We start from the raw sequence: 11,314 nt of genomic DNA, 5'->3' as shown, positions 1-11,314 counted from the left end.
CAAAAATGAACAATTTTGAAAGAAGCAAAGCATCCAGATTGACCAAAGCAGACTGATAGAAGTTCCTCAAGACATTTTCAAGCAGTTCATAAAAACATAAAAAAATCTTTGTTTGACTAATTGACTAAATATAAATAAATATTGTCTAAAGGCTGTGGCATTTGTAGCTGTGTGCACAGGAATTCAGGAACTTCTCCTTACTAAAGTGTCATGCCGCCCCATTTAGGAAAGTGTTTCACTGTATTTTATGAGGTAATGTGAAATGTGTTTTGTTAAAAAAACTATTTGACAAATTCTGGCATTTAGTTCAGCTACAAAACCACAATCACCTCTCAATACACTTATTTCTCAGGGAAATGCAAAGACACCTACATTATGTAACATTTTAACATTCATATTTTTATATTCTTATTCTAGATCTCACTTGAAAGGCCTTGTCTGGCATTAACACTGAAATATGACATATTCAGTGGTAGCATTCATATGGTGTTAACAAGACTATCCGTGTTTAACCTTTATAATCACATCTGATCAAAGTACCTGACAGTTTAAGGCGTGGGAGGTTGGCATGACACATTTGCTAAAACTCACTGCCAACCCTGACACACATGTTTCGGCACTTCCTCCTGAGAAATATGAATACCGTATCCAGGAAGCCACACTTTGGCCACCCAGCCCGGCACTTCATTTCCTTTGAAACTAGTGGAAGATCACGACCATTCCCCGATACGCATCACTACGAGCGCATGTCAATGAGGTGCAAATGACAGGGGTGCATTGTGAGATGGGCGCAGAGTGGCAATGCCATGTGACACTCCTGAATGGGCTGCCGGGGAAGGATGGCAGCATCCACAAAGGCCCATTGAAGGAGTGCAGACTAGGTACAAGACTGGCACTGCTTCTCCTTCCCTTCCATGGGGTGGCAGGAGGAGGCTGCTGCTTGGTACTGACTGAATGGAGAGATTATTTAGAAAGAATTGGAGAGAGGAGGTTTATTATCACCACGTTACACTTCCTTCATTCTGTTAATGGCCATTATGTCCAGTTATGCACAACATACATGTACACTACTGTCTTGTGTAATCTACCAGTACGTTTTGTTCATACAGTGCAGAATAGACTATTGAGTTGTCAACACCAACAGCATAAATAAAGTGGGATAAAATATGAGTCATACATGATGACACAGACTTATTCTCTGCTAGGGGTCAATATGTTAAATGTGTTGAAAAATACTGCAAATTATTTAGAGTGACAAAGTCTAATGAGCACAAGAATCAAAACCGATGATGATGTCAGCAGTAATATCAACTCATTAAGCAGCTTCAAAGACAAGTTTTCTTTTTCACAATTATTAGAAGAATAATATTAAATGAAAAAAAAGGTGCTGTCACATGTTTCATTCCACAAAAAGGCGATGACTCAGTGAATGCTATGAAAATTCAATGTGACGTATTCAGGGTTTTAAAAAACACTGCGGCCCACATTTGCGCAAGAATTACATTTAGTACAAATTAAAGATATGTGTTAATAACGTGTGTGCAGTATATATTAATGTATTCCTGCGGAAATGCAGTATATAAAGCAGGAGACTGAGCTGTATTAGTAAGTCTTTGCTAAGCTTTATTTAGTCAGGAAATGCCATGGGGCTCAAGATCCCTTTCGCAAGAGCCAAACAAATTATATAATGAATTACTCATATACAAACATACATACAAAGTGACACACACACACACACATGCACAGTGTCTCTAACTTCAAGCTGTGTTGCACCAGCTTATTCCCGTTGTAGTAAGGTGTGTAAGTATGAGAAACCAGTCTTACCCAGTTCAGAGTGAGTATGAGGAACATTTCAAGCTTTTCTCTCCTGTGATCTGGTGTCATAGTTATGAGGTCTGAGCTCAGTTCCTGATATTCAATTTCTTGACAGCAGATAGCAACACCTTATAGATGAAGATGTGTACTTTATACTGTTGCCTTCTAGATGCCAGAGATGACCAGTAGCTGTCTTGTATAGTACTGGTACTGTGTGCATATAGAATATTTACATAATCAGTAGTATGGTGGACGGTCTAGGATTTTTTTGTTTTTGTTGTTTTTTTGTCAATTAACAAAATGCTTCACATCCTGTTTAGAGCATGAATGGAAGTTGGAAGAGTTGGAAGCATAAAGGGGTGACAGTGGATCATTTGGTATTGCCAGCCACTTAACCCCCATGCTGTCCAAAGACCTCAGCAATTGAGGCTGCACCACCAGTGGTGCCGGTGCCATTTCCAAGCTCTGTAACAGTAGGGGAAAGTTGCGTCATTAAGTAAATAATATGAACCCAGAGAGATAAAAATACTTTTGGGCAGCTTTACTCCATTGATAAGGCAGTTGTCCGCAAACCCCAGGATTTGTGGTTTGATTCCTGGTTAAATAAAAAGTAACTACCCAAAGTAGATGCGCGAGTACACACATTATTGTGTGTTGTATGTGTGTTTTCACACTAATGCAAGCAGCAGTGGGTTTGACAGGACAACACATCAGACAAAATTTAGTACAGGAGAGTGTTACACAGTGTCATTAATGTATATGTTTGTTTTTCAGGGTCACACATTTTTGCACTGTGTATTTGCTTCCATCTAGTGGTGATGACAGTGCATCATACGTTGAAATAATTTTACATTAATTCTGGAGCAGGATCTATGTGTCTCTCTACAACCAAGCTGGAAGCAATGCAGTCTAACAAAACAGTCCTGAAGTAAATCCCCTATAAATAAATAACTTAAAAAAGACAAAACACTTGAAAAGATTAGTTGAGAACATATATAACATATCTGAGATTTATTACATCTGTGTCTTTGCTGCACCAGTTCCACGTTATGTTTCTCTGTTGCACTAATTCCTACTTGGTGAAAGCTGACTTCAGAGATGATCATGCCTTGTATGCTAAGATGCATAAGACGTGTCTGTGCCTGTAGAGGGCAGAGTGGTGCTTTTAAGGCTGCTGCAGAGTCTCTTGAACATGAGACCTACTGCCTTTGCTATGTTACCTGTGATTGTGTTACAGGTACTGGACAGATGTCCAGGACTCTCCAAAATAGCATTCCCACGGTTCCAGCTCAGTCTGCTGCTAGAGTTATCACTTGAACAAAGAAAAGGAGTGCTTATTATCCGAGCTCTCATATCATTGCAGCGGCCAGCGGAGTGGTAAAGTTGTTAGAATACACAGAAACCAAATTTTATAAGTGTCTGATGTTCTTTTGCTTGCTACACCTACCACACCGACTGACTGTTTTTGGACAGATACAGTATCTGAAGCTAATTCACTGAAAACCAAAGTTTGAATCTATCTCTAAAGGAATAGCATTCTAACTTTTATCACTTATCTCGCTACAGATTTGTTAAATTCCCTTTGAATTGTTCTTGCCATGCCCATGACATGTCAAAAGTAAACCTGTTTCATGTGGTAAGATTACACAAGAGTTTTATAAAGGAACAAACTATGTGTGCAGAATGTACAAATGTGTTGGCCTCACCTCCACCTTGGGCGTGTAGTTCGTTCCCACTCATAGTGTAGTCACCCAATGACATCCAGTGTGTTTTACACAAGAACATGTTGCAAGTATAATGTAGTCAGTAAGCATATTCACTGTGAACAGTAACTTGAGATCATAGCTTCTGTTTTTGGATCCCGGTACCGATTAAATCATTATAATCAATTCCTTCATCTGCAACTGTTATAATGATGAATAAGTAAATATGAAGATGATGAATGTCAACAATGAATCAAGGGTTATTTTCTTATTTTTGCATCACCGAAAGGACTGATGTCGCATGTGCACATGCTGATTAGTGGTTCATTGACATTTTATTGTGCACCAGTGGTTTGGCTTTAAGCTACTGTAGTTCCTAGCAGCAATGATTAAGCAAACAGCCATGACTGATGCTCTATGGGAAGTGGTCAGTGAACAACTATGGCAGAGTCACAACAGTGAGTTATTAGGACATATTTAAATGTAGTGCAGTCACATGCTGCACACGATACATGCTTATAATCCTCAGCTACTTTGGCTGTCTTTTCTTATTTGATACAGGCCTGTAGAGATGCATGATGTCACTTTAACAACAGTGCTGAGGTTATTAACTAACTTTAACTGCTGTGGTTACAGATCAACCACAAAGACAAAGACTTTGTTCAACCTGCCAGCTCACACTGAAATAAAACTAATGATAATCTTGCATTGAAGTGAAAGAGTCAGCATCTCCTGCAGCCTGTTTGACATTTAGAATCAGCAAGGTTGCTCTGCTGCAGCGTGTGCTTTATAACAAGTTCACGGTCATTTAACTCCCCCAGCTCTCCTACTGAGACACACATAGCAGAGTGGCCTGTGACGAGGTGATGTATCCAATGACAAACAGGCCAACTGGAAACAAGAGTGTGTTTGCTGATCTCACATGGAGCTAAGTTTGTATAAGTGTTGCAAGCTAGTGCTGCACAACTGTAGGCACAGTTTGCAAATAGGATAATTTTTTGGCAAATTTGTTTTACAAGCTGCCCTGATGTGCTTTTTAAAAATCTCAGTGTTTTGCTTTTGCCAGACAATAAAGCTGCAACTCTGTGGCACATTTTAGCATCGTCCAAGTCATGATCTTGGTTTTTGCTGTGCACAGCTTTATTGTTTTGCCTCATTGTTTTGCCTCACAACTCTCATCCAGCTTGTTGTTTTAAAAGAAAAACAAAAAAATCTGAAAATCTCACTAGAATGACAAAAAAGCAACAAACATGATTATTATTTGATGCAATTTTAATCTTGTAAGTTGACTTACAGAAGAAGCGAGTCTTAAATTTACTGGTAAACTATAGCTGCAGGTCAGAGTGACTCCATCAGGGTGTTGGTCTCTCATCCCTTTCCTGGACTGCACTTCTAAAATACTCTCCACAGTCCACAGGTCAAATAAGAGGGTTATCTACCACCTTCCATTCATGAACTCCCTGTAGAATCACCAGATGAGACAAAAGGTCTGAGTACCAATATCATACATCATTATTATTTTTATATTTTTGGTCTTCAGGACAAAGATTAGGTAGGACCTACATTTATTAACATGTCTTTATTTGATTCATGTCTGTTAGTGTCCACATCCTGCCTCCTAAAAAACCCTGCCTCTGTCTCACTGCCTCTATTTCCTTTGCTGTTTCTATTTTAGTAAGTCATTACACTTTCCTGACTCTGTTGAGGAAACTGGGGATATGTGGATGTGGATGAAGTGGAGGATGTAGATGGAGTTTGACTTGACATGAGTTAAGATCTTGTTGGAAAAACAGTAAAAGATATAGAGAGTGTTAATGTTTTGCCAATTTGGATAAAAAAGAAAAGTAAAAGGGTGTTTGGGTCTTCCCTCTGCCTTCAGCATTGTCATTCGTTCTGTTCATATGTTTGTTTCCTCCACCAATGCAGACAACATTAGTTAACAACGTTGTTCTGCGGATTCAGTCAAAGGAGTGGAAATGGACCAAGGAACTGAACGTGCTGAGTACAGACACCAAACAACAAAACAAGGAGACTTCTGCTCGGTTTACTTTATCAAAATTCTCAACATAGTTGTTCTGGAAATGTAAAAAACAGTTCCCTTGAATTTTAAAAGAAATAGTTTAAAATAGTTGTTTCGTTCTTTTTTTATTGAACCCTCAACTTTTATTTCAGAGAATGTGCTTGGGCATCCCAGGGGTTTAGGTTTGAGGAGTTGTAATGCATAATTAATGCAAACGTTAAATATGTTTTTTTATTAGCTGCTGATGAATAAAATTCCAAATAGATTTAAATTTGCGTAAGTCTTATGGTTCATTGGTCCCTCTACAAGCACCACAGAGTTTCACATCACAGTACCTGCTTTTGTTTTATTCTTTCACTGAAGTTACAGAGGAGATTTATGTGACCTCAGTGCAAATTCTTCTAATCCTCCAGCTCGTGGCCTTGTTAAATTCATTGAGAGGGTGCAAGAGTGCATAATGCATTTGTTTAATCGAAACCTGTTTTCACTTTGACACTAATGAGGTATTTCTCTGACAATTTGGTCAAAGTCGCCAACTTTTATTGACCACGATTGATTTATAATGTCAATCAAAGGATGAAACATCCAAGGGGGTGAATACTTTTTATAGGCACTGGATCGTGTTGCATCTTACATAGTTGTACATCTCAGAGACAAGTCTTAACTTTAGAAGACATGCCCGTTTTGTTTTTTGAAGTTATTACACACGTGCTAAATGCAGGTACATTGCTTTAGTCTCCTTCTGTGGTGCTTGTTATCACTCAAAGCAATAATAACTTCAAATCTATTAATCGAAAGCATACACTTGTTAACAGTCTTCACTAATCAAGCTTTTTTATTTTGAGCAAAATATATAAAAATAGCAAGAATGGTTTGTTTGTGGATAATTCCCTGAGGAATATCAGAATATATGCTGCTGTCTGGACACTGTTGCTGAGTCTTAAGCTTTGTCCTTTAGGCCGTTCTGTGATCCTGGCAGCTTACTAGTTAACGTGTGATCGAGAGAGACTTGAGAGGAGGAGGAGGAGGAGGAGGGGGCATCAGTTTCAGGGGGAAGGATTCGGCCAAAACACTTTGTCACAGGGCTCCTTGTTACACTACAACAACAGAAAACTTTTCCGGCCAAGACCTGTTGCGCAACCGGTGGTGTGATAGTGAACACAAAAGGGAATGAAACAGAGTAAGGGGCAACAGAGATGAAGGGATAAGATTTTAAAATGCAAGGCTATCTGGAAATGATAGGGAAATGTTCTGAGCATTGGGCAATGTGGTTTACGGGATGTTTCTGACATTTGATTCTCCTGGATAATTTACTCTCCTATGAAATTCCCTTTTAATATTTTCTCCATATTCTAAACACATGCAGTGTAGATACTGCTGTTGATATCTGGAGAGGCAGAGGTCACAAAGTTCATGTACTCAGCATTTTTCCTGAGACCCTACTGAGGTTACATTCTACAGTTGCAGTGTGTGTCATACATGTAAATTTGTAAATATGACAACTTTAACGTCCCCCCCCAAAGAAACTTCAGTTTGTTACCACCAATATTTTGAAGGACTTTGAAAAAACCTTCACAAATAAATTTAATTCACAGAAAATATAACAAAGAATAATAAGTTAATTAAATATACCAAAGTAAAGATTTCCATATTGGTTTCAGGGGGTAAAAGGGGGATAAATATAGCCTAGAGACTGAAGCAAGGCACAGCAGGTCTGAATTTATTTATCATTAGTGTGTCCTACTAGCTCATTAAATAAGCAACTGCAGATGCAGTTTGTGGGGTTTGTGTCCCCTCACTGTGTTGGATGCTGCTATTTAAGCATTTTTACTACAACTTTAGAGTTTAGAGCTAACATTAGTTGACTTATCTAACAGCAGTTGTGTTTTCATTTGCTTCCGACAGTATTCCTCTCACAGAGGAACAACCTCCCCTGAACTCACTCACTCGGTGCTGCAGACTCCTTGAAGCTCCGTAGTGGATGTTCTTTCCCACTCACAGAGGACCTTGAAGTTTGAAAGCAAGTTACTCTACAACAATAAACCTGGCACTCAAAGCCGCACTCTGATTGGTCCTTTGCATCCTCCCCACTGCTGCATGAAGGGTCTGGAGGTAATGAGTCACTCTGTAGCATTCATTCAGGTTGCTTGTTGCTGAGGAATGGCTCAGCATAAGAAAGGCAGTTGTAGCCAGCTGACTGACTCTCCTCTTCACTAAGTTCCTGTGCATGCTCCAACTGAACTATCAATGAAAAGACACTTTCTTCCCCCTCTCTGGTGCGTGGCTGTGCAAGGGAGGTGGGAAAACGATGGACAATATAGTAACCCAATGCTGGCCAGACTCACAATGTGAGGCCTCTGTAGCCTTGTAGACCAACAAACAGAGAGGCCTTTTTCATGGTCCAACTGCTTCATCAATCCCACGCCAGCATTCCTCTGCACTTTAATTATTCAGCAAACACATGCGTGTTCACGTGCTGATCACGTCACTTCAGCCGGGACAGCCTGTGAAGTAATTAAGAGAGAGGAGGACATAATTGTCTTGGGATTGCATAATGCTGTTAATAAAAGACAGGATGATTGTTTAATCGGTGTTTATGTGTGTTGTAGAGACTCACTGAGTATTCCTGCAGTGCTTTGCTCAGTGAGAGCAGCATGGCTCTGTTCCCTGTTGCTTGATTAGAGATGAATATACTCATGTAAAGTTTATTATTTATTTTTTACACAACATTTTTACATGTTACATCAAATGTGGAACTATTTATCCATGTCTTCCAATACACTAGCCTACACACTTTTAAATTTCTGTCTACTCTACTACTTTCTTTTTAGTATATTTCATCATAGATCATATTGGATTCTTTCTAAATTACATAAAATTCCCATTTATATGCATTTTTATATCATTTTATATCATCTCTATTGCCTTATGGCATTGATATATAGCTTACAATGCAATACCTTGTCTTATATACCAGCTTACACACAAGAATCGGGCATGCACACAGTATATTTACAAAAAGGGACACTTATGTGCTTGTATTTCATAGAGCCTTCAGAAACTGTGCATACATTGCACTAGACTAAGCTGTGCTGTGATTTCACTCAGTGCTGTTTACTCACAGGTGCTCAGGTCATTAAGAGAAGTCCACTCAGCAAGACAACGCTCTGCCATCTATTAGAGCAGCAATGACACTCAGGACTGTCCATCCAAAAGTTTCCATTTCTGACATTTCAGCTGGATGCTTCCTTTCACACTGAGGGTTGAGCAGTGAGGTTGAATCACTTTTGCCTCCTGTATAATGTTTGCCTTACATGTTTGCCCCATTATTACAGTTTCATGGATTTTGAGTGACTGTCATCCTTTCCCTAAGGAGGCATTTGCTGGATGTGTCCAGATGTTGGACACGTTTACCACCAGAAAAGTATGTTTTAAGCACCTTTGGCAATTATCAGTACAAATATTGAGATGACTGGCTATGCACTTGAGGTCCATTAAAATAATTTATTTTGGATTACAGTACTGAGTGAAAGCAGTTGCCAGGTGAATAGGTGTGCCTGGAGAACACAAAAGGATTTGCAGCCATTAACAGTGTAAACTAAGGCAGAGGCCACTTTTTGTTAGCCGTGGGCATGTGTTGTCACAGCTACAACCAGTGTCACATTAATTTACTATTCAAATGGAGCAAAATGTGAAAACTGTCTTTCCTACACATAAATTCAGGTAACTAAAAGTTTCAACAGGAGGAGAAGAGTGGAGAGACTGGATAAAGATTATGGTGAGTCAGGTATTTACAAAGCAGTCCAATAGTAACCCCACTATCTAAAGACGTCTTTCTAACAGTAAAACTCTGTTAAACCTAATGTCAAGTTTAATCAAGTTTAATCTGCTTGATCAATGAACCACTCATCAAACAGAATTTGTGCTCTGTCCAGCAGAATCCATTTCTAAATAACAGTTTGTTTCACAGGACAATTACCTTATTGTGTGAGGGAATTTCTTACAGTTTATCACAGAGCTTAACTCTGAAGGTTACACCTGTCATCTTGTCAGTTCACAGTTGCAGTATCTGTTTGAGACCGTATTGGTAGGTTTCACAATCCATGTGAAAACAGTAGTACAGTACAGTTTACAGTAGTGCCATCTATTAGAGTGTGGTCCAGGCCCCTAGATCATTGAAATGTTTGAATATTTAAACAGTGATTTTATCTTCCTTCTTCTAAATATAGTTCTAGTGGTAATGTGTTGTTTCTTTTTTTTATTTTTATGTTCAAGATATACACTTCCCAAAAATCACACCTGTGGCATTAGTGGCTTTACTACTACTTTCTGTGACAACAGAAACCACTTCTGCGCACAAATAGATGAGAAATTGGTCGAACAGTTCGTAAGTCACATAGTCATATGTTGCACTTCTCATTGTTGTGTTTCACTTTGATTTAATGCACTCCGTAGCTTTCTTCGGAAGACTGTGTCATTTTCTGCTGATTAGTCAAATGACAAACTTCCTTTCTTTTAACAAAGCACAGACAAAGCACAGAACAGGAAGGGAGGCAACCTGCAAGACGAACTTCAGCAATTATTGGCCCATACACAGTCAAATGCTGATGACATCCGAGAGGTGCAGCGACTCATCCACATGACTTCCTGTTGATTTATGGGCTTAGACCTGTAGACAAAACATCTGGGGGGCAGCTTGTTCGAGGAGATAAAGGGTCAACCCACCGAAACAAACAGCGGCTGCTTCCCAACGGATTTCCTGCATAACAACTTGAAACAAAACCACCACAGAAACCATCACTTTAAAGTATCGTGTCATGTCATCAAGAAGGCACCATGCACACTTCATCAACAGGGCAACTAAAGTGATGTTTAGGTCAACATAGTGTAGTTTTGAGGAAGTGGGATATATACTTTACATTATTACTCATCATGCATGTGAACAAACACTGAAAAATGTTTGCAGAAATGCAGAAAATAATGTTATTATTACAAGATAATAATTAAATATAATTCAAAATGCAACGTTAATTTCACTGTTTTATATTCAATATTCTACGTAATGAACCAGCAGTTAAATGGAAATTTAAGGAATTTATTGTTTGATTAAAACAAATAATCAAATGCAAGTTTAAAACTTATTTAGTTTTAATACTATATCTTTGTACAATACTCCGTTTCCTTTCACTGTTATTGTCTCTTTCTGTAAATATTAATAAAAATCCAACACTGCAACATCTTAAACTTGTACATAGTTTTATATTTGCTGAAGTTGTAAAGTATAAAGTAAAGAAATCATTCCTGTTTATGGATTTTGAGATAGTTGTCTGCTTCAGTCACTAAAGACACTAAAAGAGTGAACACACTGTAAAACAATGATTTAGATGGACGTTTAATAATTGTTTGAATGCCAGCCATGTCGGTCCAACAGCAGCATTTCACTTGTCATGCTGCTGATGATGAGGTTTGCTCGTAAAAGCAGTTACAGAAGTGACGCGGCCACACGGCCACAGTTGTGACATTTCGCCAACCAAGACTTCTGTCTTTTGTCTGGGACACAATAGACAAAGGTAGAAAGGACATTTACTCAAGTACTACTTAAGTTTATTTTTGAGGTACTTGTACTTTATTGTTATTTTGTCAAACTGTTTTTATTTAAATGAAATATAAACTTCCCCACTGATAGTTTGTTGATCCAATCTGGATAAGATAAGACCTGTTCATTCATCATCATCAATACTGTTTACATTTTTTAAATACATTTTCTTAGTGGATT

Source organism: Anabas testudineus, chromosome 1 (assembly GCF_900324465.2).
Source record: "Anabas testudineus chromosome 1, fAnaTes1.2, whole genome shotgun sequence".
Classification (NCBI taxonomy): Eukaryota; Metazoa; Chordata; class Actinopteri; order Anabantiformes; family Anabantidae; genus Anabas; species Anabas testudineus.
Note: the sequence above shows the minus strand (reverse complement) of the source record.